Raw genomic sequence first — 25,456 nt, 5'->3', positions numbered from 1 at the left:
ATGTTGCATCAACCTTCCTAACACACAGACATGACACACACACACACACACACACACACATATGTAGAGACTTTCAATGTCCTAATTCATATCATTAGTTTTCCATTGGGCCAGAAATCTTTCATAGGTTCTGAACCCCAGTTTTGTCTCTTCAGCATTATGAGCCAACTAAGTCTTTGCTTTGACTTCAGTTAGTTAGCTTTTGTTTGACTTCTTAGCATCTTGCCTTGTCTACCTATTATACATGGAAACTACTGCAAGGGAACACTGTTGCTGAATCCAGCTCAGTTCTCTGAATCTTTACTCTCTCTGTGATTTTGGTCCTTAAAATTCTAGCTGCCTTGTTATTTCTCAATTCCAACTCTGGTTTCCTTAGTCCTATGACATTGTCCTAAGATCTACTGGCTTTTCTACCTCTTAGGAGTCACATTTGGTTTCTCAGACTTTTGCTCTTCATCAGTAGTTTCTAAATGACTGGGCTAGAAAAGCATGTGCAGAATATTGTTCTCACTTCAGTGAGTTTCTTTCTCTATTTTACTCTTCTAGGTCATGGCTACCTCAGTAGCTTTCTAACGCTCACAGTCAAATGTTGCTTATGATTTATCTGGCCTTTCTAGTATGCTTTCCTAAGGTAAACTGATATAGTTGGAAACAGAAGTTCGTACCCACCATTTAAAAAATTCTGTTTTGTCTTTCTATGAATTCTCTTCTTGTCCCATCTTCTGTCACTTTTTCCTACCAAAAATTCCCATTCTCACAGATAGATTATTTTAAGATTAAAAATCATTATTAAGCTAATATGTTAATTTTGAAAGGAATTAATTTTGCTTTGAACAAGAACACAGATTGGTGAATGGAATATGGAAGATTCCTTAAGACCTTCTTTCATCTCTAAGAGTAGTATCCAACCATCGGTACCATAATAAGTTTGTCAACTGTGGAAGAAAGCAGTCTTTATAACATCAACATTGTTCAATAATCTCAAAAACTGCTTCACTTTCCTGCTCATGCCACCAATTTCCAAATGTTCAATAGGAGCAGAGAATCATAGGATGGGACATGGAGAAATGGCCTGTCATAGTAACTATAAACATTGGAAGAATGAAATTATAAATAAAGAGGGTTTTCTATGAATATATTTGAAGTGTTTGTTCCTAAAGAACTTGTAGAATAAGACTCAGAAGTTTAACATAGAAACACCTCTTGATAAGTATGAAACTCAGTAAACTTTCTCTCATAATAGTTTTTCTTTTGTGTTATGTGATTGTCAGAGTGACACAAAGCTATTTTTATCTGGACTTCACAGATCTTCTTATTTTTACTATGGGATCAGTGACCCTACATGTTTGAAAAGTGGCAAAATAGTTAAAATTGGAACATTTCCCCCAAATCCAGGGCATATGACTTACATTTCTGTAGAAGGCCTGGGGTAAACATTTTCATACCTGCCAATCCAATTTGACTAATGTATTGTTGTTACAGTGCATTAGTGGAAATTAAATGGTAAATTCAGTCAAACAGCCATTTCATACATCAGAAAGGAAAATCAGTCAACGCAACTGTCTGACTGAAATGAATGAAGAAAACAATTCAAGGCAAACAACTGTCCCAGTAGACTTGTATAAATACAGTAGTGGTGTCATGTGCAGAATTAATCTTTCCTCACCCTTAACTGGAGAACACTCTGCCAGCCAATTCAGTCACTCAAATGATACTGAATTATAATATTCCAGTTTCATTTACTCTCAGTTACTGGTGACTGCCCTTCCTTCTCCTTCATCTGTCCATCAGTGGAGAATGTCAGAGCAGGAGAATAGTAATATTGGCATATTGTAATGTACTGTCTTGAATTCCACAGCTTCAAAATTCTTAGGCTAACTCAATGATCTTAAAAGAGTCTAGTACAGAAAGGATATGTGAATTAAGTCGCAGACCACTGGCTGACCCTTCCAGCACTAACATCCCTTATTCCTGGTTCTAATATATCACAGGATACTCAAGAGGAAGTTTTTGAGTGGTCAGCAGAAATATGGCTCCAAAGCAGGCACATGGAAAAGAAATGTTGTCATCTGTGATCCACTTTAAAGTTGACTTGTCTTTTACTCATAAACCAGATTCAGTGTGAATTCTCTTCTGCTAAATGTTAGAGAATCTGTTGGAGGAGTGTGGCCAATTCTTTTGAATTTTTTTACTCTCTAACATTTTTTTTAACATCTTTATTGGAGTATAATTGCTTTACAATGGTGACGTGGTTTCTGCTTTATAACAAAGTGGATCAGCTATACATATACATATATCCCCATATCTCCTCCCTCTTGCATCTCCCTCCCACCCTCCCTACCCCACCCCTCTAGGTGGTCACAAAGCACCGAGCTGATCTCCCTGTGCTATGTGGCTGCTTCCCACTAGTATCTGTTTTATATTTGGTAGTGTATATATGTCCAAGCCACTCTGTCACTTCATCCTAGCTTACCCTTCCACCTCCCCGTCTCCTCAAGTCCATTCTCTACGTCTGCATCTTTATTCCTGTCCTGCCCCTAGGTTCTTCAGAACAATTTTTTTTTTTTTTTTTAGGTTCCATATGTATGTGTTAGCATACGGTATTTGTTTTTCTCTTTCTGACTTACTTCACTCTGTATGACAGACTCTAGGTCCATCCACCTCACTGCAAGTAACTCAATTTCATTTCTTTTTATGGCTGAGTAATATTCCATTGTATATATGTGCCACATCTTCTTTATCATTCATCTGTCGATGGACACTTAGGTTGCTTCCATGCCCTGGTGATTGTAAATAGTGCTGCAATGAACATGGTGGTACATGTCTCTTTTCGAATTATGGTTTTTTTAGGGTATATGCCCAGTAGTGGGATTGCTGGGCCATACGGTAGTTCTATTTTTCGTTTTTTAAGGAACCTCCATACTGTATTCCATAGTGGCTGTATCAGTGTACGTTCCCACCAACAGTGCAAGAGAGTTCCCTTTTCTCCACACCCACTCCAGCATTTGTTTATAGATTTTTTGATGATGGCCATTCTGACTGGTCACACAAAGAACTTTGGCGTGGTGTTCATCATCTAGCTAATCCTAACATGCAGACATTTATGAGAGTAAAGTCAGGTGTTTGCCAGAGTGGGTTGCTTATTTGGGCAACTGGGTCAAATCAAGAAGGGCAAATGTAGGCTACCAGAGTAAATAAGGAGAGGAAAACCAAAAAGAACGAGACATATCATTCATCAGTGATTTTCCCCCCAATATTCTTAGCCTCTACCTATCTCCATCTTACTGGTAACACAGGAACTAGACTGAACAATCAGGTAAAAGGTCTCTACAGAAACTGAGGTAATATAGAAAATAAAAAAAAAAACATAAAATTGTAAATTTTTTTCCTAGGGATAATTGAGATGATAGTTCAGTAATAACGTAAGATCAGGTGAAGTCTAAAGAAATTTTAGAAAACCTTGATAAAGTAAGAAAACATCTGTTCGCCAGCATCCGAATGTTAGAGAGACACCGAGACATGTGGGCCAAGTTCTGGAGAGAAGGGAAACACAGACGCAAGCTTGACATTTGGTGCAGCTTTTCTCCTTGGGGCATTTGCTGATTCAACTCATACAGCCTAGGAGCTGAAAAGCCAAGGAGTTCAAACGACTCTAACCACAGAAGCCAAACGGCAAGAGCTCAAACTAAAAGCAACAACTAATGGAATGACAAGCTACACGTATCCTTAGTCTCACAGGGCTGGGGGAACCATTACATTTAAAGCCTAACAAATACAAGGGTAGTTGGGAATAGGGAGAATCCAAACTTCCACATGGTAATCCCAAAGGGCAACACCCGTAGAGGAAGGGCAAGACAGAAATAGAGCAACCTTCACACAGACTGAAAAACAGCTTTGAATGAGCTCAAACTGAGAATGGACTAAGCTTTCCAGTCCCTATAGTAACTGTCTGCCATGGGCAAAAGGAAATCTTTTCAAGAGAACGATAACAACGTCCAGAATGTGGAGGTATCTTTATAGATTCCTAAAATAAGTTAAGCCCAATTTTAATATAAAAAGTAATTGGACATACCAGGAAAAAGACTAAACGATCAAAAGCTCAAAAAAAAAAGAAAAAAAAGAAAGGGGACCAACTTGCTTTTAGGCTAGGCCGGATGGTGGCCTCAAAGAACGAGTTTGGGAGTGTTCCTTCCTCTGCAATTTTTTGGAAGAGTTTGAGAAGGATAGGTGTTAGCTCTTCTCTAAATGTTTGATAGAATTCACCTGTGAAGCCATCTGGTCCTGCACTTTTGTTTGTTGGAAGATTTTTAATCACAGTTTCAATTTCATTACTTGCGATTGGTCTGTTCATATTTTCTGTTTCTTCCTGGTTCAGTCTTGGAAGGTTATACCTTTCTAAGAATTTGTCCGTTTCTTCCAGGTTGTCCATTTTATTGGCAAAAAGTTGCTTGTAGTAGTCTCTTAGGATGCTTTGTATTTCTGAGGTGTCTTTGTAACTTCTCCTTTTTCATTTCTGATTTTATTGATTTGAGTCCTCTCCCTCTTTTTCTTGATGAGTCTGGGTAATGGCTTATCAATTTTGTTTATCTTCTCAAAGAACCAGCTTTTAGCTTTATTGATCTTTGCTATTGTTTTCTTTGTTTCTATTTCATTTATTTCTGCTCTGATCTTTATGATTTCTTTCCTTCTGCTAACTTTGGGTTTTGTTTGTTCTTCTTTCTCTAGTTTCTTTAGGTGTAAGGTTAGATTGTTTACTTGAGATTTTTCTTGTTTCTTGAGGTAGGCTTGTATAGCTATAAACTTCCCTCTTAGAACTGCTTTTGCTGCATCCCATACGTTTTGGGTCGTCGTGTTTTCATCATCATTTGTCTCTAGGTATTTTTTGATTTCCTCTTTGATTTCTTCAGCGATCTCTTGGTTATTTAGTAACGTATTGTTTAGCCTCCATGTGTTTGTGTTTTTTACGTTTTTTCCCCTGTAATTCATTTCTAATCTCATAGCGTTGTGGTCAGAAAAGATGCTTGATATGATTTCAATTTTCTTAAATTTACTGAGGCTTGATTTGTGACCCAAGATGTGATCTATCCTGGAGGATGTTCCGTGCACACTTGAGAAGAACGTGTAATCTGCTGTTTTTGGATGGAATGTCCTATAAATATCGATTAAATCTATCTGGTCTATTGTGTCATTTAAAGTTTCTGTTTCCTTATTTATTTTCATTTTGGATGATCTGTCCATTGGTGTAAGTGAGGTGTTAAAGTCCCCCACTATGATTGTGTTACTGTCGATTTCCTCTTTTATAGCTGTTAGCAGTTGCCTTATGTATTGAGGTGCTCCTATGTTGGGTGCATATATATTTATAATTGTTATATCTTCTTCTTGGATTGATCCCTCGATCATTATGTAGTGTCCTTCCTTGTCTCTTGTAACATTCTTTATTTTAAAGTCTATTTTATCTGATATGAGTATAGATACTCCAGCTTTCTTTTGATTTCCATTTGCATGGACTATCTTTTTCCATCCCCTCACTTTCAGTCTGTATGTGTCCCTAGGTCTAAAGTGGGTCTCTTGTAGACAGCATATATATGGGTCTTGTTTTTGTATCCATTCAGCAAGCCTGTGTCTTTTGGTTGGAGCATTTAATCCATTCACGTTTAAGGTAATTATCGATATGTATGTTCCTATGACCATTTTCTTAATTGTTTTGGGTTTGTTTTTGTAGGTCCTTTTCTTGTCTTGTGTTTCCCACTTAGAGAAGTTCCTTTAGCATTTGTTGTAGAGCTGGTTTGGTGGTGCTGAATTCTCTTAGCTTTTGCTTGTCTGTAAAGCTTTTGATTTCTCCATCAAATCTGAATGAGATCCTTGCCGGGTAGAGTAATCTTGGTTGTAGTTTCTTCCCTTTCATCACTTTAAGTATATCATGCCACTCCCTTCTGGCTTGTAGAGTTTCTGCTGAGAAATCAGCTGTTAACCTTATGGGAGTTCCCTTGTATGTTATTTGTCATTTTTCCCTTGCTGCTTTCAATAATTTTTCTTTGTCTTTAATTTTTGCCACTTTGATTACTATGTGTCTCGGCGTATTTCTCCTTGGGTTTATCCCGTATGGGACTCTCTGCACTTCCTGGACTTGGGTGGCTATTTCCTTTCCCATGTTAGGGAAGTTTTCGACTATAATCTCTTCAAATATTTTCTCTGGTCTTTTCTCTCTCTCTTCTCCTTCTGGGACCCCTATAATGTGAATGTTGTTGCGTTTAATGTTGTCCCAGAGGTCTCGTAGGCTGTCTTCATTTCTTTTCATTCTTTTTTCTTTAGTCTGTTCCACAGCAGTGAATTCCACCATTCTGTCTTCCAGGTCACTTATCCGTTCTGCTGCCTCAGTTATTCTGCTATTGATTCCTTCTAGTGTAGTTTTCATTTCAGTTATTGTATTGTTCATCTCTGTTTGTTTGTTCTTTAAATCTTCTAGGTCTTTGTTAAACATTTCTTGCATCTTCTCGGTCTTTGCCTCCATTCTTATTCCGAGGTCCTGTATCATCTTCACCATCATTATTCTGAATTCTTTTTCTGGAAGGTTTTCTATCTCCACTTCATTGCGTTGTTTTTCTGGGGTTTTATCTTGTTCCTTCATCTGGTATATAGCCCTCTGCCTTTTCATCTTGTCTGTCTTTCTGTGAATGTGGTTTTTGTTCCACAGGCTGCAGGATTATAGTTTTTCTTGCTTCTGCTGTCTGCCCTTTGGTGGTTGAGGCTATCTAAGAGGCTTGATGGGAGGCTCTGATGGAGGGTAGAGCTGACTGTTGCTGTGGTGGTCAGAGCTCAGTAAAACTTTAATCCACTTGACTGTTGATGGGTGGGGCTGGGTTCCCTCCCTGTTGGCTGTTTTGCCTGAGGCAACCCAACACTGGAGCCTACCTGGGCTCTTTGGTGGTGCTAATAACAGACTCTGGCAGGGCTCACACCAAGGAGTACTTCCCAGAACTTCCGCTGCCAGCGTCCCTGTCCCCACGGTGAAACAGAGCCACCCCCTGCCTCTGCAGGAGACCCTCCAACACTAGCAGGTAGGTCTGGTCCAGTCTCCCCCAGGGTCACTGCTCCTTCCCCTGGGTCCCGATGCGCACACTATTTTGTGTGCGCCCTCCAAGAGTGGGGTCTCTGTTTCCCCCAGTCCCGTCGAAGTCCTGCAATCAATTCCCACTAGGCTTCAAAGTCTGATTCTCTAGGAATTCCTCCTCCCGTTGCTGGACCCCCAGGTTGGGAAGCCCGACATGGGGCTCAGAACCTTCACTCCAGTGGGTGGACTTCTGTGGTATAAGTGTTCGCCAGTCTGTGAGTCACCCACCCACCAGTTATGGGATTTGATTTTACTCTGATTGTGCCCCTCCTACCTTCTCATTGTGGCTTCTCCTTTGTCTTTGGATGCGGGGTGTCCTTTTTGGTGTGTTCCAGTGTCTTCCTGTCGATGACCGTCCAGCAGCTAGTTGTGATTCCGGTGTTCTCGCAAGAGGGAGTGAGATCACGTCCTTCTAGTCTGCCATCTTGGTTCCTCCCATTGTTTACATTTTTATTTTCTCTTCCTGTTGTCTATAGACATAATTCCACATAGCTTCAATATAATTTGCCATTCTTATCTTTTCATACTAAATTTCAATTTTATGATTCATAGTTATACTTTTTAACATTGGATTCAGAAGGTTTCATTGTGTTGGTCCATTTTTTAAATTGGTGAAAAATTGGAAATAACCTAAAATAAACTATTGTAAACATCTTCATAAATACAACTTTTCTTTTTCTACTTAAAGATGTATGTTTTTGATTCTCCATTAATCAACTTGCTTGGACAATAGTGTATTAAATAGAAGTTGTTAAGAGTGTTTATGAAGTCAAAAAAAAGCTTATGATTTGTCTGCCAATTGTTATTTCAAGACAGTGATATTTTAATAATCAAATAGTACATACAAAGAAGTTAAGATTTGTGGTATCACACTAATTATGTAGTATCATTAAAAATTTATATGATATGTAAAGCATTCTTAAAATAGCTAAGTTGCCTTTTGCTATAATATTAGAAATGGAAATATATATAAATAAAACATGTATATGTAAAACATATTAGGAATTCTGTAATATTAGTACCTGGTGGTATATAATACGGCATCATGGAATGAGAATACAATTAAAAAAATTTTTTTTTTATTTAGCGTGATTAAACAAAGTGGAAATGTAACTGAAGTATACAAGCTCATAGAGCTATTTTAAGAGTAATTTTATTTCTTGGGCTATTTTTTGTATTGGCCTCAATTATTTGGAGACATAGAGGTAAGCCAAATCAATAGCTGGGTATATACTTAGATCCAGGTGAGTATAGGGGTAAGATAATGGTGTGAATTGTGTCACGTTTATACTGTAATTATGTATGCCTAAAAAAGATGGGAACTTTTATTAGAAATTTTTTTTTTATCTCCTAACACGAAAAGTGTAATTAAAAAAATTTTTAATACAAATGTATTTGCATTAGTTTCTGAAAGTAAAGGAAGGGTACACACATACAAACCACATGCCTACAGACATTTTTTTTGGAGGGTAGTTAAGTTAAAAAACAAAATAAAATAGAACAAAAAGAACTGAGCTCCTATATATTTTTAAGAGGCATGTTAAATCACACAGAATCATGTGGTGATTATCAATAAGCTACACTCTATGAAATATTTATCCTATATTACCACATACACTCTATTTTACACTCCATCCTAATGTCGCTAAAATGTAGAAAGCAGCAGCATAGCACAGGGAGATCAGCTCGGTGCTTTGCGATGACCTAGAGGGGTGGGAGGGAGGCTCAAGAGGGAGGGGATATGGGGACATGTGTATGCATATGGCTGATTTGCTTTGTTGTGCAACAGAAACTAACACAGAATTGTGAAGCAATTATACTCCAATAAAGATCTATTAAAATAAATAAATAACATGAAATAGTAGATTTGAAGGATAAAAATAACCATTTTAACCTATGATGTTTGTTTTCAGTAAATTCAAATTAAATATTTAAATGTGAATTTTAATATATGGCTTGTTCTAAATAAAATATTAACACGTAGGTCTAGTTTTTGCAACCAAATATTTCATATAAAGATACTTGCCTCTTTACTACTGAAATATAGGATAAGTCTCCACATTTCACTCTTTTATCCAGTGGGTTTCATTTGTTTTTTTGTGTGTTTTCTATATGAAATCAAAGGAGCAGTGAAGGCTGACAGGCTTATAGGAGAGTAACATTGACTCACCTACCACCCAGCAACTTGCAGTCTTATAACTTTTACTGTTTTTACATAGAAAAATTCATCTTAAATTGAAATTTTGGTCCAATTCTGAAGATTCTGTTTGGCAGAAGTCATGGGTGTACCTGTGTTTCGCTATCCTTGAGATTCAGAAATGCCAAAGGTGTTCTAAGATTCAATAAACTTGAGTGTTTCTGCATGATACATAAAATGGATCATACTTTGGGATTTTTTAAAAATTTATTTTTCCATTTCTGCACATCTCAATACTTTTGTTTTAGTTAAAATAACTTGTTAGTGTAGAGAACTTATATTTTTAAAAAATGCTGGCTTATGTAAAACCTTTTTACAAAACGATCCTTTTTTTAATGGCCTTGGCATCATTGTCCAGTGCCTGTTTGATTCCTTTCAAACTGTACACTTTTGAGAGTTGCTCTGTAGACCTTTGGTGCATCTTGATTCCTTCTTTCGTGCTTTGTCAAACATAGGATTGGCCACAAAGAAACCTGTAAGTAATGGAAGGAAACACTCTGCTGGTAAAGAATGTTATGGTCCTGAACCTCTACCACCTGGTGTGTCTGGTTTCCTGCCGTGGCGTACTGCAGAACGTGCAAAAAGCAACAGGTAATGTGTTTGCATTCCCTGTCTTTTTCAGTCGTTCAGAATTCTTTATTTTGGAACTTCCATTACGTGGGTGGTCTCTGGTGCTTTCTATAGAGGAAAAAAGATAACTCACACATGGCTTCTGCCTAATGAGCCCTCTAAGGAAGTAAAACAAAAAGTAACTGGGAGTTTCAAGTTGTTTCTCAAGTGTCACAACAGAGGTAACCCCGTGGGAGTCATGAGGAGACTAAAATTATCTCCAATTGTGCAGGTGAGAAAAGTTTCACTAAAGGCAGGTGTAGTTGAGCCAAGCCCTACAGCACAGAAGTAGGAATTTGGATATGTACGAATGGGGAAAAAAGACATTTTAGGCATGGGAAGTAGTTTAATGCAGAATGGATGAGAAATCTGCATTAGACCTATTCTAAATCAACTGGCTTATTAACTCAGTAAATCAGATTTAGTGAGTCAAACTAGCTTTAGCTGATTACTTATCCAGGGGATAGCTGTTCATAGTAATTTTTGTCATAGAACAGTAAATAAAATTGTTGAATTATAGCTTTAGGCTTGCTAAGTGAAATAGATTGCTCTAGATGATTTTCACGTGACTTACTTGGTAGTATTCATGAAATTGGGGGTTAACAATTGCTTAAGAAAACAAAGAGAATTGATTTTAAATAGTACTTGAAGGAGTTACTGTGTAAAGTATCTGTTCAGTAGCTCATGTTAAATGGATGTTTATAATCCCTATTGGACAACCAACTAATTTTTTGCAAATGGTACTGTGAATTGCTGTTGCATAAACTATAGTGTTGAATCCCCAGTCTTTGCACTTGAGTTTAACAACTCTGTGGTTTCCTATCTTCTTGGTGAGACACTATCTCAGGTCCATCCTCATCACACAGAGTGGTAAATTAGAGAACGATTAATTATCACCATTTAAAGAAGTGAGACTGGAATCTCAACCATCCTGAACATAGGAGCTGAAGGGGCCTCTCAGCAGTTCAGAGAGTTATCACCAAGCCAGTCGGCTGAATTCTGTTCAGTTTTCTCTGTAGCAGAGCCCTCCAGGTCCTTCTTTTGAGCTTATTTATTTTTATACACAATTCTGTATGGATACTGTACATAATACTAAATAGTTGTATTAACTGGATTTAACTGGTGATGTATTTACATCAAGATCCAACTTCGTTTTGTTGATATCTTTTTAGGGGCTTTCCATTCATCAGACTCGTGATGTATGTAGTCAGGTGCGTATTTATGATATGTAGGGGTTGAATTGGGAAAGGTGGGTGGTCATTCTTTTTGCTTTTTAAACTGACAGAGCCTTACAAGAAGCATTTCCCTCTCTCAAATAAATCCACGAAAAACTTGTCTGGTCGCTCTCCCAATGCAACTGTGTAGTTGTGTGGATTTCGCACACAACTGGCAGCCTTGTGGTTATGTCTGTAAACAAGGAAGCCTGTTCTCCAGTCTGCAAATCAGCTGTTACCCAGTGAAATGAACTTGACTGCCATTTCTGACCCCTCACATGGAGCTGTCATACTCAAGAACGTTCATATGTTTTCAAGAAATGTTGTTTGCAGGCTATATGTACAAATTCCTGATCTGAAAGCCAATATAAAGCAACATCTCCCAAACCTCTGCTCTCTCACCAAGGCCATACACATTCCCTCGCTTATGGCCTCATGGCAAGCTAGTACTGTCAGTATCAGATTCTCCTTCCCAGTGGTCTTGGGAGACTGCATGGTTGCTCTGTGAAAGGCACCACTGCTGAGATTGAGAGAAGAGCACCTTGGGTGTCAGTCCTGCCCTTGCATGCCCAGAGGGAGGGGTGTGCGCCTCGTTCTCCTGTTGGGAATTTCCTATGCTGCAGGTTTGCTGCTTGTTGTGAAAATGATGTCCTAGTGACTTGTCTTCTGCGTAGTTATATAATCCCAGCACACTTCTGTATGATCTGTAGACTTTTTTGGGGTTGTGGCCAGGTCAGTTTTTAAATGTTTGGAAATGTCCTATGGAACAACATTGCAGTGGCAGTGAAGCTTGACAGGAGAATTGTATTACTGTTACCCTAGTTTTGGCTTAAGGGTGATGAGAAGATGAAATTTTTGATGGGTCAGTTTTAGTTGTGTATGTGTATGTGATTTATTTTTTAAAATTCTAACGTCTGTTATTCACAGCTTAGATATGTTGACTTTCTGATTATTCATCAGTCCCTTTACTGATGTATTTTCCTCCAAAAAACTACATTTGCTTCCAGACTGTTTTCGTCTGATGGTAAAGAATAAATTTTTCATTTGCAGTATAAAGTTGATTTGAGAAAAAATGTTTACCTTGGCTCTTCACTTGGCTTCTGTGAAAGAAACTTAATAACATGGGCAATTCCCATTACTAATCCTAACCATGTACAACAGAGGTCTGTACAGTAACATAGCAAAAATAAGTTACTGTACTTTTACTTAGTCATTGCCTGTTTTAGACTAAGGAGCAGTGAGAGACATTTATAAATAATGATACCTCAGATCACTTTTGTTAAATGTCCTCTAATATGTGGATATTTGGTATCTGGCTTGTGTTATCTTTTATACAATCTTGTCTTCTTTCTTTGCACTTCAGTTTAACAACTCTGTGGTTTCCTATCTTCTTCTTGTGACACTCAGATCCATCAGAATTTCCTGTGACTGTGACAGTAGAGAGTCCTTCCTCCTCACAAATTGAAGAGGTCGAAGATTCCTCAGAAAGTGTTCAGGAAGAGCCAGAGAAAATCAGTTTGAAACAAGAAGCATTGCAGGTACGAAGTTATCACTTTAAAGCTATAGAGAAGATTATTTTTCAAATGGAAGCCTGATTGCAACACTGCACAGCTTGAGTGAGGGTTCTGTTTTCTCCTCCCATCTGCATTGTATCCCCTTGAATGGTTCCTTAAGCTTAGACCAAGGTGAATGGTGGACATTTGAACTCTAAGAAATAAAAATCAAATCATGTCGCTAGTAATATAGTTTCCTTTCCTTAGAACCTTAGGATATTCGATTTAGGGAGAACCTTAGTGATCATAAGATAAAGAAATTGAGTTCTGAATGAATATAGTCAGCTGATTCAGTGCTCTTGTTTTACAAATGAGAAAATTGACAGTTCTAGTTGAACTCTCTTTTTATAAGAGGAAAATATGGCCTCATTTTAAATAAAAGTAAGGTTGAAAAATGTTTTGATGTTAATATTCTCCTTTCCTAAAATAAAAAACCTCAAGAAGCTACATTATATTCCGTCATAAACCTGACATCTAATGTGATTCCATACTTTTGTTTGTACGGACAGAAAAGAAAAATTGATTTTCATAAGAAACGTTTGCACCTCAAAAATAATATATTTGTTTTATTTCAACTTTAATGCAGAGCTGAACATTTCTAGTAAATAAGGGAATACCATTTGGGGGAACCTTGTCTTTGTGCTACAAAGTCCATGTTTAATTTTTAAAAATTATTTAATATGATTCTCTTTTCGTATGAAACATGAAACTTGACAGGTTTCAGAACTAATTATCCCCTTATTGTAGGACCATGGTAATTACTCTTTGATTTTCAAAAGAGAATGTTAGATTTTTATGTTTTTAATTAAAATTAATGATAATATAGAGAAATTTTAAGAAAACTTAGAAAATTATGAAATGTTACAGTAGGAGAAATCTATAGTTCATGTAGAGTTACCCCCTTTCGTTTTATAAATGAGCACCTACAATTTGTAGCACGTAAGTGGTTTCTTAGTAAATTGCAGAGTACGACAAGACCCTAGAGCATCTAACCCACATTCCTTGTCATTTTAGATGCGTTGTATTCGTTTCCTTCATGAGTAGAACAGGAGATTGTATTTCTAAAAGCAGTGATAGACTGGGGAAGACCAAGAACTTTAAACACGGGGACCACAGAATAGCAGATTCAGAATGCACTGAGAACCCTTGCAGCTCTTCTCCATTTTGACAGGACACTACAAGGATGGTATCAAAGTGTTTAAGTACATAAGCCAACAACAGTCAAGAGATTTCAACATAGTTTTGAAAGACGGAAGACAAGTGGAAGAGTGTGAAACTGAAACAGTAGAACAGAGGAAAAGCATCACCTAGAATATGCACAGGGACCACCTGCAACTGAGGAGGATTCTGACCCCACCTGCAGAAGTAGCTTCATGCTTTGATGCGCATGTAGGAGAGAGGGTGGAGTTAGTTAAAAGTGTGACTGAAATAGGGGAGCTCATTGAAGGGTTGTGTTTGGAGGAGTGGACTCCCAGCCCCGCCCTTACGCTCCTGAAATGAGATGATTTCATTTTGAAAACAGTGAAACTGGGGAGAACTAGGGCAGCTAGTGTGAGTTTTTACACCCTAGAAAAGAGTGTTTGGGGGGGATCCTATTACAGTCACTCCCCACTTCTTCCTGCATAAGAAGCCAATCAATCGTTGACTTCAGGGAGCTTTCTGCGCTCATTCTTAAATAGAAAATAACTGTCATTTGCCTGATAGTTGAGTAAAGCTTACAACGTGAGAGAGGGGGAAAAAGAGAGAAAACATACCCTGGTAGGACCGGGGACAATTTAGGGAACAAAATAGTTTAAGCAAAAACCCTAATTAGTATCCTGAGAGAGGTTTAAAAAGAGCTAGCAACTATGAAATAAGACTAGGGTGTTAATTAAAAAGAGAATGGTCAGAAAGCAAGAGAGGTGTCTTGGATATGAAAATATGGTTGCTGAAATAAATTCAGTAGGAATTTAAAAAATTTCTCAGTATATAAAAAAGAATGACACATGGAAAATGTGATAGCAATATGTTAGAGAGGCTGCATCTGGGAGATCCAACATGTTACCATTAGAAACTCCAGACCCAGACAAAAAATGGAGGGAAGCTGTCAAAGGGCAACAAAATTCCCCATAGCTGAAAGTAGACATCAGGCCTCAGATTGAAAATAGTTACTCAAGTTTTGAGCAAGATGAATAAGAATAGACTCATACCTAGGCACCCTTCATTGTGAAACTTTAAAATACTGAAAAAATAAATTAAAATAGATTGGGCTTCCCTGGTGGCGCAGTGGTTAAGAATCTGCCTGCCAATGCAGGGGACATGCGTTCCATTCCTGGTCGGGGAAGATCCCACATGCCGCAGAACAACTAAGCCCATGTGCCACAACTACTGTGCCCGCATGCCTCAACTACTGAAGCCTGCATGCCTAGAGCCTGTGCTCTGCAACAGAAGAAGCCACTGCAATGAGAAGCCCGTGCACCGCAACGAAGAGTAGCCCCCGTTCACTGCAACTAGAGAAAGCCCGCGCAGCAATGAATACCCAATGCAGCCAAAAATAAATAAATTAATTAATTAAAAGAAAAATAGAATAAAATACTGAGAGGATACATCCATTCCAGAGAGAAAAATACTGGTCACCTAAAAAAAAAAAATTTAAAATCTGATTTTATCATAGTTGTCATCAGCACCATGGATGCTGGAAGGTATTAGAAAGATACCTCCAAATTTTTCCAGCACATAATTTTCACCCTAGGGTTTTGTATCCAGCCAAACTATCAGTCATAAGTGGAGGCTGAATGAGATATTTTGTACACAAAGAAATTTGAAAAATTTACCTCCTGTGCTACACCTTAAGCTATTTATAGAAATAATCCAGCAAAATGAGGCAATAAACCAAGAAAGAAGGTAATAGGGAATTCAGTGCAGAGAGCAGCTAGTCTAGATTGGAGAGGCTTCTGTTGATTGTGTGATTGAGAGCTTAGAAACACCTTGAGGCATATTGTACTTACTAGGTATTAGGCACTGTTGGAAGGGAGGAGGGAGAGGAAGAGGAGAAGGAACTTGAACTCCAGAGGAGAAAAGGCTATACTGACATAAACATGAAGCAAACTAAACTATGGTTGATTTTTAACCTACTATTGGTGAGGAAGAGAAGAATCCACTTAAACTTGACACTATAGATGCCCCCGTTTTCAGTGACACACAGGGGTAATGACCACCTATCTAATTTGTTGTCCAAACCAGAACTTGTCCAAACTCCTTACGCTTCAATAGTGTAAGGAGGCGCTCTAATGCTGTAACATCAGGACAACAGGTATAAACTGGAACAGCCCAAGGCGGCTTGGGGTATGTGGTCACCCTGCACAAGGGCAGTGACACTGACACAGTATGGAACGAGGTGTAGTCTATACACAGAGACACAGTACATCTGCAGTGGGCAATATTAATTTAATTGTAATAATGGCAATACTGTCTTGGTTTGCAGCTTTTATTGTCAACTTGCATGTAATAACAAATAACTAACCTAAACTATACTTAGTATGTATTAGTATTAACTTGGTATGTACTGAAATGTATTGTGTACTAGTATGTACTTAGTATATGTTAGGCTCTAAGTGTTTTTGCATATATTCACTCATTTAATCCTCTGAATAGCCTTATGAGGTTGGTGCTAATATCATTCCCACTTTTGAGAAAAGGATGCTAAGACAGGGAAGGAACTTGCCCAGGCTGTACCGAATTTAGGGTTGGATCGAGGCTTTGAGTTTAGGCTCTCTGCCTGTTCTCTTAAACCTTACTCCCTACTGACTCTCAAATGACAGAAGACTTAACTGCACATAGAACAGAATATAAATTTCAACTTTGACAACGTAAAAGCTAGGTTTGGAAGGTAGACAGGAGGTAGAAAAAAGGGAAGATGGTATGAATGTCCTCATTTTACAAAGCGTGACGTTGAGAGAGTTTATAGTGGATCAACAATGTAGGTTTTTAAGCATATCACTAAAGTCAAAGAGATCATGAGCAGTGGAATAACTAATGATGACATAACTTTACTGAGCAGTGTGGACATAGGAAAGCGTGTAAAGGAACTAAACCCTTACTTAGTAAATCAGAAAGTCAACAGATAATGCCTCAAATTTAGTCAGAAAATAGTCATGTAAGAGTATTACTTGGAAATGGAGAAGAATTCAAAATAACAATAGTTGGACCTCCCTGTTGGTTAAGAATCTGCCTGCCAAGGCAGGGGACACGGGTTCGAGCCCTGGTCCAGGAAGATCCCACATGCTGCGGAGCAACGAAGCCCGTGCGCCACAACTACGGAGCCTGCGCTCTAGAGCCTGTGAGCCACAACTACTGAGCCCACGTGCCACAGCTACTGAAGCCCGCGTGCCTAGATCCTGTGCTCCACAAGAGAAGCCACTGCAATGAAGAGTAGCCCCCGCTCGCCGCAACTAGAGAAAGCCTGCACGCAGCAACGAAGACCCAACACAGCCAAAAATAAATAAATAATAATTTAAAAAATAAGAATAAAAAATAACAATAGTTGACGTAAACCTCATAAAAAAGGAAATCCAAACAGCCAGTAAACACAGAAAAGTGTACGACTTCATTAAGTAATAAGAGAAAAGTGAGTCAAAACCAATGAAACTACATGCCAATCAGATTGACAAATACATAAATAAAGTCTGGTAGTATCAGGTATTGTAGACCTGGAGTACTATGGGAATCTTCTACCCTGCTTATACTGGAGTATAAATCGACACAACTACTTTGGAAAGCATTTAGCACTCTCCATCAACTGAAGGTATATATATAGCCTGTGAGCCAGCAGCCCTCACCCCCGCCCTGTGTAAATGCACCAGAATAACCGGTACAGCAGGATTCCTGTCCATGATTTGCATTAGCACAAACTGAAAACAACCCAAATGTCCATTAAGAGTCAAAAATTAAATAAATTATGTGTATTCATACAGTGGGAAAACTATCAAGCAATAAAATTGAATGAACTAGAGCTACAGGCTGCAATGTGGATGAATCTTTTAAACCAATGTTGAGTGAAAGAAATAAGATAGAAAAGACTTCATATACTATGATCCTCTACATAAAGTTAGATGTTGACAAAACTAAACTCTTTTGTTAGGGATGCATGCAGGTTAAAGGAAATGATTGTCGAGAAATGAGGATGGTGTTTAACCGGGAAGAGGGAAGGAGCTTGTGATGAGAAAAACGATATGGGGAGTTTTTGAGATGCTGACAAGTATCAATACTTTCAGATTCGAGTAGTGGTTATGTAAGTATTCTCTTTTGATTTGTCACATTGACAGTTTTGTCCTGTGCACTTCTCAGTACACATATCGTATTTTACAATTAAAAACCTGCGTACAGAATTGGTCGCTTCTTGAGTGCTGGATGTGGGAGTGGGATGAGACTATTTCATTTTAAGCCCTTCACTACTGCTTGCGTTCACATGTTCATTCATTCAGCATTAATTGAACATATGCTGTGTACCAAGCACTCTTCTAATTTTATATGTGTTTTAACCCATGTAATCCTCACAAGAGCTGTGTGATATGGGAGCTTATCTCCATTTTATAGATGAGGAAGTTGAGGCCTAGAGTTATAGAACTTGTCCAAGGTTATATAGCTAATGGGTAGTGCCAGGCCCATTTGCCTCAGAGAATCTGAATTTTTACAATATAATATAAAAGAGAAATTTAATTACTAATTATAAGCCAAAAAATTGCACATTAAAGAAGATGACAAGTTTTCATCTATCCAGTTAGAGAAAAACACACAGTCTGTCTTTCACACACGTACATCTTGTATTGGCAGGGATTTTCCTTATTAAGCAATTATTTATTGACCGTCTACGTTGTGCTAGGCACAGGTGCTGGGGATAAACACTTAATAAAATACACCCCCTATCTTCAAATAACTTGCACTCTAGGTGAGGAAGTAAGCCAACAGTTATAGTAGAGGTTATATACCAAGTGATACATCGGTGATGGCAGTATAAAATCTCAGAAATCTTTTGGAAAGCGGTTTGGAGATAGGTACCTCAGAGCCTTAAAAATATTCATTTGCTTTGATCTCAAACTCATTTTTATGCATTTATTGTAAGAATGTTATTCTCAATATGGAAAAAAGCCTTCATGCATAAAAACGGTTATTTTGTCTTATAATATTGAAAAGTTGGAAAGAATTTAAATGTGTAAAATGGTTAACCAGTAAACCCACTCAGTGCAATATTTTGTAGCCCACAAAAAAAAAATCAAGGTTATGAATCCCCTGATTATATGAGAAATGATTGATTTCAATGTTAAGTGGAGAAAAGTTGAACATAAAATTTGATATCCAATATGATGGGAGCTTTGTCACAGATAAATCACCCTAGCCAGTGTACAGAAGGGATGAAGGAGAGCAGATGACAGGAAGGAAAATTATTCCAAAGCCTTATCATTAGTCTTACTTAAGTAATAGAATATCAAGCAATTTTACTTTCTAACTTTTTTGGTTCCATATTTCCACGTAAGGGACATGAATTATTAATACTTTGTAGGAGAGGGGTACACTTTTTCACAAAAATTTCACACTGTGTTCTAATTCCCTCCATTAGAGGGAGAAACTATTTCATGTAATTGCACTTTGATGTGCTATTTAGAACCAGTCAGGAATTTTAGTCTACTTTCCTCTGACTGTGGTGAGGGTTTTTTGTTTGTTTGCTTATTTGTTTAGAATTTCTTTGAAATCAGTTTTAGAAGATTGATTAAACCATTATGTTAAAAGTAGAGGAATTTTGCAATTTTTTTCTCTTTTTTCCCATTGAAAACTTGACTGGCTTTAGTAATGAAACATTAAAGAATTTGAAGTTCTTAGACTCAATTTTTTAAACATGTTCTGAATATAAAAACATATGTTCATTGAGCAAATCTTTGAAAACAGTGAACAACTTATTGAAGGAAATAAAAGACACCTCTGCATGTACACACACCTAATCTGCTCTTTTGTCTTAAAAAAGTATCAAAAATATTTTGCCATGTCACCAAATACTCTTCTACATCAGAGAATTTGATTAAGCTTATGCATCATCTCCCAGGAGAAACGCACAGATATATTTTGAATGTAGAACTCCTGAAGCCCGTTCATTAACTCTGGCTGAGACCTCTTGTCATTCTTTTCTCAGTGGCTTCACAGCGCATTCCTCCATACGGTGAGCTATTTTTATTGAAACCAATCCCAATTTGGAGGCTCTTAGCTTTCTTCTAGGGTTTGGTTATAAACAATCTTATGACATCATGTTGGTAGATAAATCTTTGCCCACATCTTTAATTTTCTTAGGGTAAACTCCTGATGTAGGATTGTTGTTAGGTACCAAAAGCTACTCTCCAGAACGTCATACCAGTTCCTCTCCCAATGATGGCATATAATAGAGTTCCTCATTCTTTAAGTGATTGTTCAAAGCAGTTAAAATGTATAAATATACCTTACTGTTTTCATAAGTATAGGTATTCTGACTGTTTATCGCTGCATAAGAAACCACCCCGAAACAGTGGCCCAAAACAATGACAGTCATTTATTTTGTCCACGAACCTGGAGGTTGAGTAGAATATTAATGCTTTTACTACACTCTCACTGACTGAAAACAATACCTATTTGACTAGCTCACAGTTCTTCAGGTCAGAAGTCCAGGCACAGCGTGACTGGGTTTCCTGCTCAGATACACACTGGAACATGTGGGTTCCCTCCTGAGAGTGTTAAAGCACGTGAAATTTAAGTGTAAACATTGAGCCCCAAATGTTGGATGTTCACCATAGTTTGTGTGGGTCACAGAGATGAAATCAAGATGTCAGTCTGGCTGTGTTAGCATCCAGAGGCTCTGGGAAAGAATGCCTCCAAGCTTCTTCGGCTTGTTGGCGTGATTCAGATTCTGCAGTTGCAGGACAGAGGTCCCCATTTCCTTGTTGGCTGTCAGTCCGGGGACGGTCTCAGCTCCTAGAGGCCTCTCGCTTGCCTTCCCTGCTGCAGCATTGGACTTCTTCAGAGCCAGCAATGGAGAGTCTCCCTCTTGTCCCTTTTGTACTTCAATTCAGGAAGAGTTCAAGTCCTTTTCATGGGGTGCCTGAGTAGGTCACATCCACCTAGAATAATCTCCCTATCTAAAAAAATCAACTGATTTTGAATCTTAATTCCGTCTGCAAAATCCCTTCACTACAGCACCCAGATTTAGGGTTTGATTGTTTAAGTGGAAGGTTTGTGTACTTCAGTAAGTAGGAGTCTTAGGGGCTCTGTTAGAATTCTGCCTATTGCAAGCAGTGTCCCCACTTCAAGGACCGAAGTGTCTTAGTTCCTAAAACTCCTAAGAGAGCTTATCAGTGTTCATTTTATTTGATTGACCTTGGTGAGTGGGAAGACTACCACCTCCGTGAACAGGAACGGCACCCAGCTTCCTGAGTCCACAGTGTGGCTCTGCTACTTAGTGGTGTCACCTTGGCTGTGCTGCTCTACTTACTCTACTTCTCTGCCTCTGTTTCCCTCATCTGTAAAATAACATGGAGTTAGTGATTGTTCTTTCCTCGTAGGGTATTTTTTTAAATAAATTATTTTATTTATTTATTTTTGGCTGCGCTGGGTGTTTGATACTGCTCAAGGGGCTTTCTCTAGTTGCGTCGAGCAGGGGCTACTCTTCCTAGTGGTGTGCGGGCTTCTGATTGCGGTGGTTTCTCTTGTTGCGGAGCACGGGCTCTAGGCACACAGGCTTCAGTGGTTGTGACACGGGAGCTCTAGAGCGTAGGCTCAGTGGTCGTGGCGCACGGGCTTGGTTGCTCCGCGGCACGTGGGATCTTCCCGGACCAGGGCTCGAACCCGTGTCCCCTGCACTGGCAGGCGGATTCTTAACCACTGCGCCACCAGGGAAGCCCCCCTCTTAGGGTTTTGATGATTAGATTATTTAATGCCCAGGGAACTCCAGGAACAGTGCTTGACTGTAAATTGCTTTAAAAATGATTACTTTTTAAAAAAATGCTTTTGAATCTGCAATTATGCAATTCAGGTATATTAAGCATGTTCATTAATAAGACTTCCTACTATAAAGAGACCCACAAATAAAAATAGAAGTTTTCTTTCTTGGTCTTAACTATTTATTTCTGACTTGCTATGTTATACGCATATGCCTTTTATGGTGGGCTGCCACAAATTTATGTTGGAAAAAGTGGAATTTAAATAAATCTTTACTATGCTAATTTGATAGATTTTGATAATTCATTTCACTAGCATGGTATGATATTACCAGTAGCAGACTAAAACCTGAGTTCACTTCTGGCTCTGCCCCTAAATCCTGATGAGTCCTATAGCTGGAAAGGCTTTTGGATATTATACTACGAATTAGTTATAATATTTACTCTGTTTGTTTAGGAAAAACTGGAGGAGTGCCTAAAGCAGTTAAAGGAGGAAAGAGTAATAAGACTTAAGGCTGATAAATGAGTCAATGAGGCAAACAATTTCTAATACTTTTGAGAGTGTTTTCGTTTTATTTTGATTTGATTTTAAGCCATACACACATAGTTTGTAAACTTTAAAACTGTAATATGTTGCAAATTGGTTGTATCATATGGACTTTTGCATTTACTGGTACTTAGTGATCATATGATCTATATTCCAGAAAGCAAGTTTTTAAAAATGTGAAAATCTCATTTTGTGTGTGTGTGTGTGTGTGCTTTCATATGACACTAGCTTATTTTCTGTTCATGATTCTTTGATTCAAGAAAGCACTTTTTGTGCATATACTGTATATACAGTAGCATAAAAGACATGATGAGACTCTCCTGGCAATGAATTAGGAAAGTGAATCATTTAAATAAATTTAAGATATTGGAAAACTTGTACGAATGCAATGCAAGATAAAAATATATACTATAAGAATTACATTAGGTAATGTGCATGAAAGCAGGGCATAATCTAAAAAGTTCCATCTAAATATACTTTATCATAGGTTGAACGTAGGGAGGAATTTTTCAAAGTGCATCCATTGGATTGGCGGACACTCATTCAATAAGTGTTGAGCACCTGCTTATATAAGGCAAAAGGGGCATCATGAACATAACAGCCTTTCTGAGAAATACTAGAGTTGAGCTTATAGGGGTTTTAAGTGCATAGGTGATGAGCGGAAGGGGAAGAGTGCACGGGAGTGAATATTTTCAAGAAGCCAAAGAAAATATTGGTGATCGTACATTTAATAAATTGGGTTGGGTATGATTTAGGACTTTTAAACGTAAGCATTAGATAGTTTGCTCACTAAAGTTAATTCTTAACATTCAGCAGAGTTGTAATATGTTTTGTTCAAATCAGATTCTATAATTCACTTTCTAATTTAAGGGAAACTTAAAGCAGGTAATTTTCTAATGTGGAATGAGGCTCCATTATGAATTTAACCAGTTAGAAATGTGATCTTTTGTGAAAGATCATTAATAAAACGATAACTTTGGTTTATTTATGTACCAGCTAAGTGTTATATAGGAAACTTTGTTGGGTGCCTGGGGGTTTTGGTTATTCTGTGATATGGTCTCTGTCTTTACTGGTGGCGAGTTACGTTAATTACAGATTAATTACATTTTGAGTGTTTTAGTTTTGTTCCTTGAAACTAGACAAGACTACTTTTGATGACAATGAGAAAAAAGCATGTCAGACATTTTCAGTCTTCTTTTATAGCTGGAACATGAAAATGCCCAGTTAAGAAATATAAAATTCTCTATGTCTGAAGGCCTTCATGCCCACTCATTGACAAGCATGATCCTGGATGATGAAGGTGTTTTGGGCAGCACTGAGAATTCTTTTCAGAAGTTCCATGCTTTCTTGGATCTCCTTAAAGATGCTGGGTTAGTTCATTTCTCTTCATGGCATTCTTCTCTTTGCGACTATAACGGTAGTTTGCTGAGGAACTGGAGTGATTTTCATCACTTACGTGGCCATATTTAGCCAAATTTAGTGTAATTATAAGTAATATAGTTGACGTTTTAAAATGAGGAATTAAATTTTTTAAGAAATGCAAATAGGGCAGCCTGCTTTGGTAGAGTGGGGAGCCCATTATAAAAGAGTAACCTGTAGACAGAGTAATTAGTAGGTATAGTTTTTTTGTGAAGACTAAATTGAAGGCAGTGTCCATTGACAATATTTGGGAATGGATAAGAATTTTCCTATCTTTCATTTATTTTGCTTGTTTGATAAGTTTGAATTAAAGTTATTTTTGTCTTAGACATAAAAATTATTATTAATATTCAGGGAAGATATAGGTCAGTGGTTCTCAACCGGGAACAATTTTGCCACAATGGCTGGTATAGATCAGTCAGATTTTCATTTACTAGGTCGTCCCCAGATGAATTCTACTGTTAGCAGTCCACCTAAAGAAGAAAAGAAGGCACTTGAAGAAGAAAAATCAGAATCAAAGCAGAGTGCCCCAGTACAAATGCAGAATCTCCAAGTAAGTGGACAGGACAGCACTTAATGATTCTAAGAGTGATTAGCAAAAAGGAAATGACCAAGTCAGAGAGAAAATAATAATGGTCGGTCTCTAATAGTTCACATGCTCGGGAGCTAGAGGACTGTGGAGTCCTCTCCAAATCTGAGATTAGTAAATGTGGGCCCATTTCATGATACTGTATTGTTGTACATAAGAAAACTGGAAGTTCTTTAGAAAATTTATGAGTTAAAGCAAACTCTCCTTAATGAAGAAAGAAAACATTACAGAAAATATTCCAAATTTTAAATTGTATAAATGTCTATTCTATTCATATTTTATCTAGGTTTCTATTTGTATGCAGTCAGCTTACAATGAAGGAACACTAATGAAGGTACACGTATTGACAGAATTTTTAAAATAAGTAATCTTGACATAGCTAATACGTAAGATATTATAGTGACTCACCTGGTCATGGGAATGGGAGGGGAAACATGTCAGCTTTTCCAGCCCCCTTCACCCACCTCAGCCAATCTCAGACTGCTCTTGGGAACTGACAGCTTGAGAACACAGTCTGGTCACAAACTATATACTGTTTACATGTGCCTGGAGGATAGAAAAGAAATTAATTTTCTTACAGAGTAGGGTTTCATTTTTAGTGAGGGAAAGGAAATGGGTAATAACTACCCCAATCACCAAAGTCTGAAAATGTAGCAGACATAGCCTTGGATATAGCTAGGTTAAGTTGAGAATCACTTGGCAAGATATAATTAGAAAAAAACTGGCTCTGAAATCTTCTGAATAATCAATTACTGTGTTAATAATAAGATCACAGAATAACATTGACGTTTTGAACTCTACTTTTTAATGGTTGGCTTTGTTCATCACTGAATTTTTGTCTTGTCTTTTGTCTTTCCCTCCAGTTTCAGAAAATTACAGGTGATGCTGGGCTTCCTTTGCCTCTCGACTCCTTCCATGTCCTAGTCTCTACTCAGGAGGCCTTAGAAACTTCCAAAGACAACCTGGGGGTCCCAGTCACAGAGCAGCAGCAGGAGTCTTTTGAAGATTTCATTGCTAGAACATGTTCTCCCTTCAGCAGACGTCATTTCTGGAACTGGAAGTCAAAGAAAAGAAGAGGAATTATCTAGAAATAGCAGGTCTTCTTCAGAGAAAATGAACAAAGCAGGTGAATAAACCAAAAAATACTCTGCTAAGAAACAACCTGGGAAGGACCTGCATTCCTGCTCTGACTCACCTGTAAAGCAGAAAAGCAAAGGAATTGGGCAAAAGAATTCTTTGAATAAAGCAATTTTTTTAATAAAGCAATTAAAAGTGAGTCTTTGA

At 37.9% G+C, this 25,456-nt stretch overlaps 1 pseudogene; it reads left to right on the top strand.

The window, feature by feature from the left end:
• The first annotated feature begins 3,954 nt into the window (after positions 1–3,954).
• On the top strand, positions 3,955–25,456 carry LOC137758982 (centrosomal protein of 78 kDa-like; annotated as a pseudogene).

The sequence above is a fragment of the Eschrichtius robustus genome, chromosome 2 (genome assembly GCF_028021215.1).
Source record: "Eschrichtius robustus isolate mEscRob2 chromosome 2, mEscRob2.pri, whole genome shotgun sequence".
Taxonomy (NCBI): Eukaryota; Metazoa; Chordata; class Mammalia; order Artiodactyla; family Eschrichtiidae; genus Eschrichtius; species Eschrichtius robustus.
The sequence above is the reverse complement of the archived record's forward strand: the minus strand, read 5'-3'. Positions and strand labels throughout refer to the sequence as shown.